General features: G+C 41.1%; 1 long non-coding RNA gene across 2 annotated transcripts in view; it reads left to right on the top strand.

Moving 5' to 3' along the window:
• Positions 1 to 16239, top strand: part of LOC306656535 — a 48570-nt gene that overhangs the window by 27978 nt on the left and 4353 nt on the right. For both annotated transcript variants that reach the window (XR_013762552.1, XR_013762553.1), the window contains 4 exons: positions 6921 to 7010; positions 9921 to 10090; positions 11321 to 13691; positions 14801 to 14886. This is a non-coding gene — a long non-coding RNA (uncharacterized lncRNA). The remainder of the gene's footprint in view (positions 1 to 6920; positions 7011 to 9920; positions 10091 to 11320; positions 13692 to 14800; positions 14887 to 16239) is intronic.

The following is a 16239-nucleotide window of genomic DNA, read 5'->3' on the forward strand; positions in this document are numbered from 1 at the left end:
AGGCTAGTCTCAAACTTGTGATCCTCCTGCCTCAGCCTCCTGAATTGCTAGGATTACAGGCATGTGCCAATGCACCTGACCAATGTTTCTTAAAATAAAGGAAAACCATATCTATTTAATGGCAAAAAGCAGGGAGGGTTAAACCCAGGGGTACTTTATCACTGAACTTTATTCCTAGCTCTTTTTTATTTCTTATTTAAAGTCTTGCCCAGTTGCTGAGGGTCTTGTTACATTGCTGAGACTGACCTTAATCTGTGATTCTCCTGTCTCAACCTTCCAAGTTGCTGGGATTACAGGCATGCACCACCATGCCTGGCTTAATGGTAAAATTTTAAAAGTCTCTGGTAATCAGGTATCGTAGTACATGCACTGGTAAATTCCAGCAACTTGGGAGACTGATGCATGAGGATCACAAGTTCAAGGCCAACCTGGACAACTTAGCAAGAACCTATCTCCAAATCAGAAATGAAAAGTGTTGGCTATGTAGCTCAGTGGCAGAGCCCCCTTGGGTTTGATCCCTAGTACTACAAAAAACAAAGTAAACAAACAAAAAAAAGGCTATTATATTTGTCTTCTCAGGCTGCTATGACAAAAATCCCAGAATGGTTAGCTTTAATAAGAGACCCTATTTTCTCGCAGTTCTAGTGGTTTAAAATCCTAGATCAAGGTTCTGGTGGATTTCGTTTCTGATGAGGACTCCCTTCCTGGCTTGTAGATGCGGGCTTCTCAAAGTATCCTCATGTGACCTTCCCATTATCCCTATGTGGGGACTGCTCTAGTGTTCCTTCCTATTAGCACAAAGATGCCAATTGTGTCAGATTAAAGCCCCACACTTACAACTTCACTTAACCTTGATTTCCTCCTTAAAGTCTCCATCTCCAAATACAGTCACATTGGAGGTTGAGGCTTAATCTATGGATTTTGAGGGGGACACAATCAGTCCATCACCTGCCAAAACTAAGAGTAGGAAAAAAGGAAGGTGATAGGATTTCTCATGTACAACTAGTGGGAGGGCAAATTATTACTATTTAAGAGGAAAAATGTGTTGAATATAGTCATCATTGTACACCCCAGACTTAGAAGTTTGGCTTTGATTTCAAGAAGTCTTCTGCACCTGTGTTCCATAAAGTACATTCTAAACTGATTTTTGCAGCATTAGTTTTAAGAGTGAAAAAAAAAAAAAATGGTAACAACCTAAATGTCCATCAAAAAGGAAAGGAAAAATAAATTTTAATGCATTCATATAATCAACCCTATATGCCATGGAAGCAAAAAATCCTGGAAATACATGTATCAACGTGAATAAATCTCAAAGATAATAATGTTGAGCAAAAAAAAAATCACATTAATGAAAGATACATAAAGTACAACAAATCAGTGGGATACAGGAGCTGGTTCATGCTGTTGGACATATCTCTTCCTAACTCCTTATTCACTGACGTCAAGTGGTAGCTTGAAAGTGACCGTGGTGGGAGTATTTATACAATGAATATTGGCAGGTACTTTAAATCAAGAAAGTTTGTTCTCCTCTTGGGAGAGTCAGCTATTCTATGTTACCAGGACATCACTGGATAACATTTTTATGTATGTTAAAATATTTAAAACAACTCAATATATCATAGCATCCTTGTAAAGACAAGTGTTTGGGTATTTCTGTTTGTTTTTGTCATGCTAGGGACTAACCCAGGGGCTCAAGCATTCTAGAAACCATATTAGAAAGCACTCTACCACCAAGCCAGTCCCCTGGCCCATATATTTGGTATGATAGGCACTATGATCCAGATACTGTTTTCTTCTTATTCTTCTTCTTCTTCCTTTTTTCCTTCCTCTTCCTCCTCCCCTTTATCACTTGTTCTTCTTTTTTTTTGGCCATGAAAATTGAACCCAGGCATGCTTTATCACTGAGCTACAGCCCCAACCTTTTTATTTTTTATTTTGAGATACGGTTTCACTAACTTGCTGAGGTTGCTGAGGACCTCTCTAGGTTATTGAGTCTGTCCTTGAACCCTCAATCCCTTGCCTCAGTCTCCTGAGTCTGTGGGATTACAGGTGTGTGCCACTGGCACCCAGCTCCCTGATTACTTGAGAGGACTGGAAGGAATGTGTTTACGGGAGGATACACAAGAGCTTCATATGGAGTTTGAATGCTCTATTCCCTAAGCACAGGAGCAGGTACATGAGTATTAGTTATTGTATACACTATTCTTTTCCTGTAATGTTTTGTAAATCAATAAAATAAAAACCAGTCCTCCCACAGAGTACAGAGTTCCCTTGTAAGGTGAGGGGAGGCACCATCGGTCTCCATCACTGCTAGCCTGAAACTCTGCAGTGAGCAAGTAAATCTGTGGCTCCCAGATTTAGCCACTGGGGATTCCAGGTGAATCTGCAGTATCGCTGGAGCTGCATGCAGGTGCCACATTTGGTTCTGAGATTCTCAAAAGAAAGAGTAGTTACCACTACAATAAGGAGGTGAGAGGTACCTGAGTGGGGTCTTCCAGATAGTGGACATGGTCACTTCAGGATGACCCTGTGGGCTCTGTCTGGCTTCTGTAGGCTGTCAGTGGGCAGAGGGTATTTTTATCATAGGCAGCAGGCAGAGCATGTATGATGTAGTTGCTATAGCTAATTAACTTGGGTCATAAAATAACTCAGGTCTTCTAGAAAGGGTGAGTAGGAAATGCTGGGGGGAGGGAGATCTGTAACTAACAGAGGTCAGGAACACTAGGAGGGATGGCTTTATCCTAGGAGAAAGATCTTCCAGCTCTCTTGCTGGGGTTCTGCCATGAAAACATTCCTAGGTGAGGTGGTCTAAAGTTCCCTTTTTTATTTATATAATTCTGTCTCTTGAGACAAGTTAATAAGGCTTTTATGGACTGGTCTGGATTTTGTACCTCTGCCTGACCCTCCTCCTCCCCATCACACTGGGTGATAGTCACAGTGTGCTAAACACACCATACTCCTTCTGCACATGCTGTTCTCTCTGCTGGAACACACTACCCCGCCCACAGTCCTTTTCTTTCTTTAAGCTCCTCCCGTGTGAAAACTTTCCTCCCACCCCTTCACATGAGCAGAGCTTATCTCTGTCTCCTAGGACATGCTTCATCGTTCCTCTTCCCACACAGCATGTCCAGCTCCCTTGCTCTGGTGCTGAGTTCCTTCCAGACAAGAATCTTGTATTGTTTAACTTTGTGTCTGTCCCCAGGGCCCAGCAAAGAATCTGGCATAGACATTGAGGAGGTACTTTGTGGAGGAGAGAGGAAAAGAGAGTAAAACAAGGTGGCGGTGGGGTGGGATGGGGGTAAGAGCTGGAAATGCACCCTAGCAAAAAGCACGAAAGGCACAATTGCATACTTTTGTGGAACTTCATTTTACCTAGTGCAATAAACAGCCCGATATACAAAGGTTTGAGTGCACGGAAGACAGAGGTCAGGGATGGCAGCCAAGCTCCTAGTACCTCTCCTTCCCCTCTCCTTCCCCATCATCTGCACACTTTCCCCCTTTATGTATGTGTCTCCTGACCTGTCCTGGAGTCTCTTGAATTTTTGTCAACAGCTAGCTATTTCATGTGTGCTAAGCCCTGAATTCTGTTCAGAATACAACTGTAGTAGGTTCCACTAATTAATTAAATTGTACTTCCTAGACTTGGAGTCAGGTCTCTTGAATACAAGATGCAAATTTATGCAACATATGCAAATCACTCATGTTCTCAAATTCCATGAACAAATCTGGTAGCCTTGAGATAAAAAAGCCCCTGCCAAGCATCATCTCTCCTAATTATTGCTTAATTTCCCCCCTTTTAACATTGAACTAACACTTTCAGGCTTGGCAGAAACTGGAAGAAACACAATGAAAGCTGGTTAATAAACAGGAAGTTCCTTAAGGGCAAAGACCCTGTAATCTATTTATTTTATGTTCTCCAGAAGCTCTAATATACTACACACACACACACAGTCTTGCACAGGGCATACTACCAGTCTTGACTACTAGATGACAGACGTTTCGATGAACAAAAGTTGAGATCCCTGCAAGCTTTGCAAAACACAGCACTGAAGACTCAAAATGGGAAAAGTGACCTGCACTGTCTAATATTTGGCTATTTAATGTGATTATTATTTGAAAATCAATTTGAATTAAATAAAAATTCAAATATTCAGTTCTCAGTCAGACTTGCTGCATTTCAAATGCCTAATAGCTGCTCATAGCCAGTGACTTTCTTATTTGGCCACACAGATGTGGAACACTTGGATTATTGTGGGAAGCCCCACAGACAACACTGATCTACATACTTGCTACTCAAGGTCTTCTTTTCTTACCAGCTGCATGGCACCACCTGGGAGTTTCCTGCAAATGCAGAGTCTAGGGCTCTATTCCAGATCCACTGAATCAGAAACTGCATCTCAACAAAATCCTCAGCTCATTCACATGCTACCAATGTGAGAGGCACTGGTCTAGTTCTAGAAGAGTAATTGGTTCTTAAATTTTAGTATTTTGTCAGAATCAATCTGGAAAACTTAATAAACACAGATTGTTGGACCCCAATATGAGAGTTTCCAATCAGTAGGTGTATGAATTTCCTAAGGCTTCCTTAACAAGTTATCAGAGTGGGTGGTTTAAAACAAGGGAAAGGTTGTCTCTCCCGAGAAGATGGCCCAAGTTATCCCTTGAACTTACATTCCCTGCTTTACCCCCAAAGTTTCTCAACCTCAAAATGGCCTGCTATCTCTCTCCCATTTGCAGACTCTAAAAGTCCTAAACCATGTGCCAGTAGGACAATGCTCCATCTAAAATATAGGAAAGAATCCTCCTTTGCCTCTCCCTTGAGTCTGTTGAATGGCTGTCAATCTTCGGTATTCCTGGGTCTGCAACTCCAACCTCTGCCTCCATCACCTTGGGGAGTTCTTCCCTTGTGTATGCCTCCATGTCTCAATCTCTTTTGTTATTAAGGACTCCAGTCAGCTGGGCAAGGAATTATGCCTGCAATCCCAGAGACTTGGGAGGCTGAGACCTGTAGGATCTCAAGTTCGAAGGTCAGCTTCAGCAACTTAGTGGGACCCTGCCTCAAAATAAAAAATAAATAAAAAGCTGGGGATGTGGCTCATTGGTTAAGTGCCTCTGAGTTCAATCTCCAGTATCAAAAAAAAAAAAAAAGAAAAGAAAAGAAAAGGACACTAGTCATATTGGATTAAAGGTCCTCCCTACTCCTTACCTCATCTTAGCTTAACTAATTCCGTCTCAGTGACAGCACTTCCAAATAAGACTACATCCTTAGGTACCAGGTATGAGGACTTCAACATATCCTTTAGGGAGACACAGTTCAATCCATAACAAGAGGGATAAAGTGAAACTTAATAATCTAATTTCTAACAAGCTTCTAATGGGTGCTAAAACTGCTCTCGGAGCTACACTTTGGAAACCCCAGACAAACCTATCTATGTAATGGGTTTACATATATGTAAATATTGGGATACACCATACAAATAAATGTTCAGTTTTCCAAGTAGGCAGTATTTTTTAAATGGGATCTTGCTGTATTGCCCAGGCTGGCTTCAAACTCCGGGACTCAAGTGAGTGTCCTGCCTCAGTCTCCCAAGTAGCTGGGACTATAGGCATGTACCACCATACCTGCCAGAATTCCATTTTAAGGCAGACCTAGAGAGAGAGAGAAAGAGAGAGAGAGAGAGAGAGAGAGAGAGAGAGAGAGAGAGAGAGAGAGAGAAAGAGAATATCACACAGTCAGTTCATGAATATTTCCAAAGACAGGGTTCCTATTGCTAGCACAGCAGCCTTCTGTGTGGCTACACCTGTGAAAAAGCATGCCCTTGGGACATTCTGAATAATCTGACATATCTAGATATCTGACAGCAGCCAAATATCTCAATATTAAACTCTACATTTTATCTGTGTGGCAGAGTTCTCAGAATCCTCCAGATTCTGATTTGCTCCCGAGGGCACACTTGTTGAAGTTTTTAGGGGTGATAATCATGCCCTGCACTGGTTATGAATTAATTAGAAAGAGTCACAGGATTCCAACGGATGAAGATCAAAAGATCAGATTTATTTCCAGTAAACACAGATTGCAGAGTAGAATTTGGACCTTGACCACAATGGCCTTCCTACTACCATCCTACCTGAGTTCATCTGACACAGTCACGTACAGAAAGAACAGCTGATTCTAATCCTTCAGTGCCAGGTTTCAAAGGGTATGAATTGCAGCTATCACCACATTAAGAAAGGCACTACCACTAGGAGAGGTCAGGTTTTCCTGAGAGAAGGAAAGCCATCTGGCTGCTCTTCTCCACAGCCCACCCACCCAAGATGACTTTCCTTCTCCCAGAGTTGTCTAATGTCCATTCCCACAGATTCCCTCCTTTCAAACAGAAACCCCATGTTATTTACAAAGAGCCTCCCTCTTCCATGTTGTCCACCTGTCTCTGGAAGCCAACCCCAACCTCAACTCGAGTCAAGAGTACTACTTCTAGCACCTTTGCAAGTGACTGGTTCCAGAATTTACACCTCAGCCATCAGTGCCCGGCATCATTCCAGAGCCTGCTCTTGAACCAGGGATGGCCACATGATACAAACGAGCCTGTTCAGACTGCAGTAAGAACTTTTGTTCAAAGTTTGGAGCAAAGATTTCTTAATGAGGAAGCCTGTTGTTCCTGGAGCTGATGGAAGTCCTCTTGGAACCACCAGAGGAAACAGTCTGAAGAAAAGGTCCAACTAGAGGGTGGAAAAATTCAAGAGTGGAGAAAGATTCCTAGCCCCAATTATAATAAATTTGGTCTGACTTTGGATTTTATTATTGTTATCCTTACAACAATCCTTATTTTCTTATTGTTTATGCTGGTTATGTCAGTATCTATGGCATTTCCAGTTAAAATAATTCTTAACAATAAAATCTTCAAATACTGTTCCTATAGGTGAGTAGAAGTTGCCACATGGAACCTGAAGAAATTGGACTGTCTCTTCTCACCACTGCTCCGGTTTAATTCATTAGCATTACTCTTGAAGTATGTGCATAATTAATTGGGCACATTACTGCAGACACTGTGCCACTATTAACTCTGAGGACCCTGCATGATACCGAACATGGGAAACATGGTAAACGTCATTTGTCAAACAGTTGCAGCTGGAGCTGCATCACCATTTTTACCAGATACCTGATAGTTATCTTATATAAGTTCAGGTGAACCAAAACCCATTGATAGCCAAACTTTCTGTCTCCATCTTGTGTATGAACAATTGTTTAGTATGTGACATTTTCCTTTTTAAATTTTTTAACCTCAGTAAGGATGATATTTATTGCTGTTTAGTTGCATCTTATAGATTCCAGCATGAGCTCCATTTAGTTGAAATAATTTTTTGTCATGTCGGTTATTCTTCTTAGTTTGGTAGCACTTTTAAAAAAAGATAGCTATTCCTTCTATTTCTTCATGACTCAAATAGCTCCTATCCTAGGAGCGGGAAGAGAAATCTACACAGAATCATTGCATCCCTCTTTCTGCATTGAAACCTGACCCATAAAATAAGAACTTCTGCCGTTCCAAAAATGTCAGCATCATACCTTCTATCACTTCCAGTTCCCCTCCTCCATCTTCATTCATGCTTGCTGGTTGGTGAATTATGGAAAAGAAACTGAAAATGCCAAATAAGCCCTCTCTGAGTTCTTTGAAGTTGTCTCTGTGTAAGCAGCAGACAATCTCCTCCACCAAGCCCAGAGCTGCCCTTGGGGAACAGCTATTCCTATGAGTGGAAAGAGAAATTAACTATGGGCAGGTTGGACTATTAGCAAGTATTAGGAGCCAGATTAGGTATGGTCACATAATAAGCTGCATTCTCCCACCGAAGCAAAGGTGAGGGTTTCTTCTCCATCTGTATTTTCTTATCCAAAACTTCGGAGCTTAGACAGGAGCAATTTGCTATTAGTTATTTTCAATATATAGTAAATCTGATTGTTCAATAGTTTCAAATTTATTAAAATGTTGTTATTGAGAACTTCAACATATTCCAGATAAAGTGGGTCTATGATACTCACCTAATCTGTCACTTTAATAGTAGTTCAAATAAAAAAAGGAAAGGAAATGAGTTTGACTCATTTGGTTCAAAAGCATGACTTATTTTGAGCAAACTCAACATAATATTAAATGGTTATAATGTTTTTTAAAAGTAATAAATTATCTGTTGACTAATGAATCTGAGTGAGTATGAAAAGAAATTGACCTCTAATTTATACATTTGTAGTTTCTATGATTCTCACTTTCTCCCCCCTTTGAAAATCAGATTCCTATTCTTTTGAGGTCAATCTTTGAGACACAATTTTTTCTGAGATTGCCCTCTGTGCTGGGTTAAATGGCACTCTCGGATTTCCTTTCACCCTGGAGAGTGAGTAATTCCCAAAATCTGGAGAATGAACTCATAAAAACCACAGGTGAACTTAGTCAAATCATATCTCTTTGGGCACATTAAAAAAATGATGGCAATTTTGCTCAAAAATTTCAAGCATGTATGAGAGATTTGGAGATATGTGGTAGGTAATCTTTTTTTTTTTTTAATTTTATTTTGCTGAGTCATTTAACTCTAGCCCATCATAATTGTAATAGCATCAGCTTGTCTAGTCAGTGGCTGAGCCTAGGCAACTGCCTCATGGCCCCATCCCAACTGTGTGCTTTGTGTTCTTGCTCTTGATCTCATCACAGCCACAAATGACTTCTCTGTCTTCATGAAAATGATGCTGGAAATAAATTCATCTCCTAATGCAAAGAAAGCTTTTAAAAAAAAGGTGTAAAAGACAGGGACATTCTTGAATTTGGAAATCTGTGACAGGCAGTCTTGAGTCAAAAGACCCCTTGATTGTCAGGGGTTTTGTGTACTTTGGTAGCATGATGATTTATTGATACATGATCTGGTCAGGCACAGTGGTGCACATCTGTTATCCCAGCTACTCAGGAGACTGAGGCAGGAGGATTGAAAGTTTGAGGCCAGTCTTCACAACAGAGCAAAACACTATCTCAAAATAAAAAGGGCTGGGGATGTAGCTGAGTGGTGGAGAGCTTGTATAGCATGTATGAGGCCCTGAGTTCAATCCTCTGCCCAGGAAAAAAAGAATTGATCTGTATTGTATGTTTTGGAATTTTTTCCTCTGTTCATTCCAGGAAGGTAGTTGGGCCACGGCTTAGCTGAAGTTGAAGCTATTTGAGGTAGCCTTCCTCCTCGTCTTCTGTGAAAGGCTGAGGTTGTTGAAAAAGCTATTGTGTGAGTCCCAGAGAAAGAAAGGAGCATTAGGGAAGGAGAGATCTTTCCCTGACAAAGAAGAGTTTTAATTTGGTGGGTCCATGATACCTTCCCACAGGAGAAGTAGTAGAATCATGGCCTCCAGTCTCCCTGAACCCCATCAAGGAACAGAACTCTGGGCTTCTCCAGAACATGTTGGGGCAACAGAGAGAATAACAGAAAATGTAACCTGAAGATAGATATTTTGGTAAAGATTGCTGAATTTCATTAATAACTATTTCTCCCTGCCAGGCATACATAGTTAAATTCTATTTCTCTGACAGCCTCTGTTATCTACATGGAGTGAAATGGCTGAGTTCAATTTTGTATGGGTTGAGGTAAAGTACATCATTTTTGGGGTGTGACCCTTAAAGAGGTTCTAGGTTTTTTTTGTTTTTTGGTTTTGTTTTTCTGTACCAGGTATTTGGTAGTAAGATGCTCAACCACTGAGCCACACCCCTCTTTTTCATTTTTCATATTGAGACTGAGTCTGGCTAAGTTGCTTAGGATATCTCTAAGTTGGATGAGGCCAGCCTTAAACTTGTGATCTTCCTGCCTCAGCCTCCTGAGTCACTGGGATCACAGTTGTGCGCCACTGCGTGCTCCTCATGATCTCTTTATGTCCACCTTTAATCTCTTTTTGGTCCCAGTGCCAGGAAGCAAATGATTCCAAAGCACAGATGATAATGGAGCCTCGTGATGGAAAGGGCTTTGATCCTTGAGTTGCTACTTGAAGGACAGCTGCCTGGGATTGCCCAAGAACATCCATACTGGACTTTCTGCAGCGTAAGGAATGGACTTCCTATCTTAAGACAGTAAGGCAATGTGAGATTTGGAGTTTTCTTTTTTTAAAAAAAACTTACATAGAAATAACTTTAATTACCCTGCCTAATTAAGATGTCCTACCTCTCTTCCTATGCAACACATATACCTCCCAGATGCTTCTAGGAAGAGAGGAGACCCAAATAATAGCTGGGATTGAATTTCTCACTGGCTCAGTGGGACCCTTAGAGGTACATTTCATTTGATTCAGAGAAACTAAATTATTTGAAATGAGACTCGACGTTGTAGACTAAGAATTTTATCTCTCTATCTGATCTCCTTTTTCTTTCTGGAAAAGACATCAACTGTGGGATCTGGCTTCTCTCACAAGTGCCTCTGCACACACTTAACGGAGGTTCTTACCCCCAAGAGAACCATCAGCTTGCTGGCCACTCCATCCTTTATTCTCAGGCCTTCCACAGGACGGCCGTGTGTCTTGGGCAGCAAGGAGGCAGGCCTTCCTTTCAGGTATTTTGCTCCATTAATTAGATTGAAATTTCAACTTCAGGCCGCGGTGCGCATCTCTTGCTAGCGCTGTCACCTGAAATACTGCCCACCACACATGAGCTTTTGACAGCAAGAGCTGTTCAAAAGCTTCTCCATGCCTCTATTCCCGGAATAACCCAAGGAAAAGACTGCTATCTGTGAAAGCTAAGTGTGAAGCCCTCTCTGTCCACCGCTTCAAAAGAATAACTACCATCGGTCTGCCTTATTTTGTATTATAGCTCTTCTTTGTCAATGAAAAGTCCCAGCTCTCTATTCATTATAAAGAATAAAGAGCTTTTCAAGTGTGAGTTGCTAAACCCAGAAGGGAACAGAGCTATTTTTAAGAAGGTTTCAACTCTGAGCTGTTGTGCAGCGGGCCAGCCTGCCAGCAGAGGAGGTCTTCCAGGGAGGCCGAAGGCAATTGCAGCCTCTCTTCAGGAGGGTATTCAGGAAGGAAGCGCCTGGGGCGGAAACATCCCAGCTCTCTGGCCCGCAGACAGCCCTGCTGGCTTCCTACCTGGCTCCTCTAGACAGAACACACAGGGGGTCGGGGGAGGACTTTTCATTCTCACCCATTTGAGGTTCGCCTGCTGCCTTAGGTTTCTCACATCCACTTCCTCCACTGAGGAAACAATCTGCTTGGTTCTCATTTGGGGGCACCCGGAGCAGCGGGTGCCTTTATGTCCTCTCCTATCTTCGTCAAGCCATATGCAACTGGCAGCCACCACGCTTCTCTCTGCAGGAAGAGGATAATCAGAGCTGGATTCCCGAATGAAAGGAGGAACATGCAGAGTCGCCTGTCTCCTGTCCAACAGCAGTGAAATCCTCTTGGCCTGGGTCTGACCAGAGCTCTTCTGAAGTCGGTGAACGTTGGGGCGGAGAGTTGAAAGACCTGGGTTCGAGTCTCGTCTCTGAGCCTCTGTCTCCTCAGGGTGCCTCTCAGCAGTGCTGTGGGAGGCTAACCCATCCCCCCATGGGCAGGGGAAGGTCTGTCCCCTCCTGCGTGGCAATCATTGCTTTGCAGGCTGGTGAGGTGCGCGCTCTGATGCCCATCCAGGACAGACAATGGTGCCCCTGGATGACAGAGGAGATATGAAAAATGTGATAGAAACTATTAATGATTCAACATTAGTTAGGAATAATGTTTTCTACCCTCCCATTCCTTTCACCAGAGAGGAGGGGCAGGGAATTAAACCTATGCTGTTGTTCTGACAGCTTTGGTGAGTCAAAAACAGGCATGGATACTAATATGGTAAGAGAGAACCAAAATGTTCAATATATTTCATAGAGTGGCAAAAGGGAGTAGAAAACTTTATTCAGTTATAAATACATCTTGTACCATAGAGGGTATATGAGAGTCTGCAGAAATACAATTCAGTAATTTTTGAAGGGAAAATAATTATAACCAGGAAAAATATAGGGAAAATAGGATGATTAGATCTATGGGAAAAATAGTGTACATATATGCATGATGATAAAGTTCTTCTGTCATCAAAATGGGGTAACCAGTTAGACTCTGAGCTTCCAGGAGGCAAAAGCAAAAAGGGAAATGGGATCGTCACCAAATTTATATTTTTGTGAGGAAATTCTTACCACCACCAATTCCTAATCCTTTTTTATCATAAGACTCATAAGCATGGATATTTATCTTCAAGAAGAGAATATTTAGGGAGTTTCATTATGGTCTTCTTCAAGTATTTGATGGGCTGCCAAATACAAAATGGAAAGATTGCTTTGGGTAATTCCAGATCACAAAACGAGAATCAATGAGTGTAAGTTAAAGGGAACAGATTTTGGTTAAAAATAAAGAACTTTCTAACAATTAGAGTTGTCCATAAATGGAATGAGCTGTCTGGCAAAGAAGTGAGCTCCCTGTTACTGGAAGTGATCAAACAGAGGCTGGCTAACCATCTGTTAAGGATAAGAAGGATTTGCGCATAATGAGAAAATTATGCAACAACATAATACAAGGCTCTTCCTGACAGTTTTATTTATAATAGTAGGGAAAAAGTAGAATCAACCTAAATGTCCAACAATAGGGGATTAGTTAAGTTATTTGTGGTACTTTCTTAAGATTTATTTTTTACATATTTTGCAGGTATTAAAAATTGATAGAACAATGACATGGGAAAATGTTGAGGATTTACTCCCAAGTGAAAAAAAGGAGTCTACTGAAATAGAATATGTATGGTGATACCATTTTGTCAAGAAAATTTTTGCATGGAAACATTATAGTACAGAGAGTACATACAAGAAAGAAAACATGGAGAGCAATTATCATTAATGTCTGAATTATGGGCGATTTTCCTCTACGAGGCTTCCCGAGATTTTCCAAGTTTCCTACTGTAAGCACTTAGCACTTTTGTAATTAGAAAAAAGAAAGTAAAAAGACAAAAGCAAAGGAGTGCTTTGTTAGTTGGTAATCTTAACTCGATGATCCCTCGAGTTTTTTGGAGCCCAGTATTCTGTGATTTTTTTTTTTATTTCAAACTTAGGTTAACTGTTTTTTCTCTTAGGAAATATAAATACCTCTCCAACAAAAATATATTGGTTTAATTTTGAGGTTTAAATACAATCTAATGTATTTCTTCTTTCTAGGGCCATTCTTACCAGAAGTCTCTGGAAATATGTGGGAAATAGTTTCAAAGTCTGCACAATAGCTGGGGCGCAGCTGGGGCTGGAGCACTTGCTAGGCAGGCTCCGGCCTTGCAATGGCTCCCAGCATCTCACCTAGAGTCTGTACAATAAAGAGGAAAGGGCTTAAAAAATTGGACTCACATGCCTTTGGGTCTCAGATTTCGGCTGTGCTATATACCTTGATCTCCTCAACTTTAATCTGGAATAAGCAACGACGATTTGTAGATCTGGTATGTGCCAGGCACTCAGTGTTTTATTCGCAGTGGAATTCTCCAATCAGTCCTCAGAGGCCTATATTATTTGCCTTATTTTTCAGATAATAAAACTAAAGGAGAGAGAATGCCAAGTCTTGCCACGTCCATACGGTTAGAAAGTGATGGAAAAAAATTCAACTTCCAGCAGTCTAACCTTATTCCATCTTGTAATCTCTACACCATCCTTACGGGGTTGTGGAAAGATTAATTAAATTCATACAAGTAAAGCACCTAGCAGAAAAGTGGGCAGTCAGCGTACCCGCTTTTTCTCTAAACTTTTTCCATTGCCACTGGACTCCAGAAAGTTCTTCATTACCTCCCAATACCGTGCTCTATCAGCACACTGAGGAAGTGTGAATCTGTGGTTGGTAGTTTTACAATGAGTTCATTATCAATGACACACGTGTCACACTTAGATACATTAGAAATTGTGTCCCACAGGACTCCATTCTGGGGCTGATTCTTTAATATTTCATCAATGATTTACAAGGATAGAACAGAAAATAAGCTCTTAGAGCTGACAGATGATAGCATGCTGTTAGCAGATGACACCCATCGTCAGCTAGGAAGGCGAGCATCCAGGACAGGATTAGAATTCCAAATGGTCTGGCAAGATGGAGAAGAGGTGGAGGCAAAAAGAATGAACTTCATTAGCAACTAGCACAGAGTAATATGCTTATTAAGAGGGCAGACAGATTACAAGGGCAGTAACTAACAATGAAAGATAGCTGCTGGAAAGAGTTAATGGTAGAAGTTGTTCATAACTGGAAATGAGACAGAAAGTCAAGTATGGTTTTGGAAATGTACTGACAAACATGACTACATTGGAGTGAGTCAATTTTCCCATTACATACTGTATTTTTAAAGTCATTTTTGAGTGTGATCCCCGCCCCCCCCCCCCCCCCCCCCCCCCCCGCTGCCCCATTTCAATATTGTTCTGGACATCTTGGAAAAGGCACACAGGAAAAAAGAAAAAAGAAAAAGGCTTTATGGTTGCAAAATATAGCATGAGGAAATGGTGAAGGAACTGACATCCTTTAATTGAAGAAAGTGAGTTGATTGCTGACAATTCATTTAAGAATCATTTACAGAGTGCCATTTATATGCCAGCCTTTGTGTGGGGTGCTGGGGGACAAAGAGAATCAAGATCTGGTTTCTGCCCCTGAGCTCAGAGAATAAGAGATAATCACTTTTAAGTTTAGAAAGACTAGTTATTTAGAACAGACTGAAATGACTGATATTTGTGTGATTCATGACTAACTCCTATACAATTGCCTTTTATCTCCTCTTCCTTCCTTTCTTCTTTTTCCTCTTTCCTTTCCCTTATGTAGTCTTCATGTCTATTATTGGAGCCCACTCACATAGCCGGTTAGCCTGATGTGTACAGTGAAGTCTCACTTGAGATTTTGCCAGAATAGCAAGTACCTCTCTTCTTGCATTTCAAGGTATTTCTATAATGTTATCTTTCGCGTTCCATGTATGTGGATAAGATTGCAGGCAGTGAAGTAAGGCTCAGAGAGAGAATAGACTCTCAAGATGCTAAATTGATCAGTTGGACTGGAGAGAATGCTGAAGGATATATATTACAAATAAGAAGAATAGTTATGAAATTTGAACTTCATCTTGGTGATGGTGGCAAGTCCTTAGCGATTTGTGAGAAAGGGAATAAAAGATCAATTTAGGGTTTTAGGAAGAGTGAGTGACATTGTCGGAGACAGACTAAATTATTAGGAGACAGACTGGAAACAAACGTCCTGTTAAGAAATGGTAACTGATCTATAGAAAAAAACAAGGAGGCCAGAATTAGGCAGGAGTAGTTGTAAGAGGCAAAAGATATGTGGAAGTAACATCACTGTAAAGAAAATATCAGTAAGATTTAGTGCCATGTGAAGATGGGCATTGAAAAAGAGAGAGAAGCATTGAAAAAAAAAAAATATATATATATATATATCCCAGACAAGGAATTTGGGAAATAAAAATATCATTAGCCAGAACAGTTCAGTGAGAAGGTGTGTGTGTGATTTGTGGTAAAGAACCATGGTAGGTTCAGGGCAAGACAGATTGTCTTTGGGTTGCTGTGTTGATTTATAAATAAAAGCCAAACATCCAACAGGGAACTAAGAATAGCTTTCCTAGGAGATCATCCTCACGGAGGTAATGGTGTATTTTGGACACTCCACCTGTGTACCCCACTGATCATCACACTCCACCTTCCCGAGACTGAACTGTACTGTCATTCACAGTTTATGTTTCTCTCCAAGGTTAATCATGCTTCTAAGAACCCACACCAGCAAACTCAGAGTCACCTCTAGCACTATCAATGCCTACTCCCCCCCTCTTCCACAAACAACCAGTACCGAAACAATGGATTCTAAGAGAAAAAGATGCTGTGTGTCAATTCCTATTTTTGCAGTTAATGCTTGTTTGATTTGTTCTCTTGGCTATCACACCAGTTTTAGAACAGATTTTCTAGCTATATAAGTGCATTTTTCCACTTCTTGGGGAATGAATTCTAAGTCTTCCTGGAATGAACAAGCCTACCCAACCTCGTCACTGAGAATTTCTGAACATACCCAACACAAAACCCCACCAGCTCCTTGCCTATCTTTCAGGATGCCAGGCATATTGGTGTTGTGGAAGACTGTTATTCCTGTCCCATTATTTTGGATATCTTTTTCCACTTACAGAGAGTCTCTTTCCAGTTCTGAGCCTCCTGGTTGTCCATTGAGAGTGTTTCTCCCACAGCCTATGGCTTGTTTCTGCTTTTTTG

Source organism: Sciurus vulgaris (genome assembly GCF_902686455.1).
Source record: "Sciurus vulgaris genome assembly, chromosome: 3".
Lineage (NCBI taxonomy): Eukaryota > Metazoa > Chordata > Mammalia > Rodentia > Sciuridae > Sciurus > Sciurus vulgaris.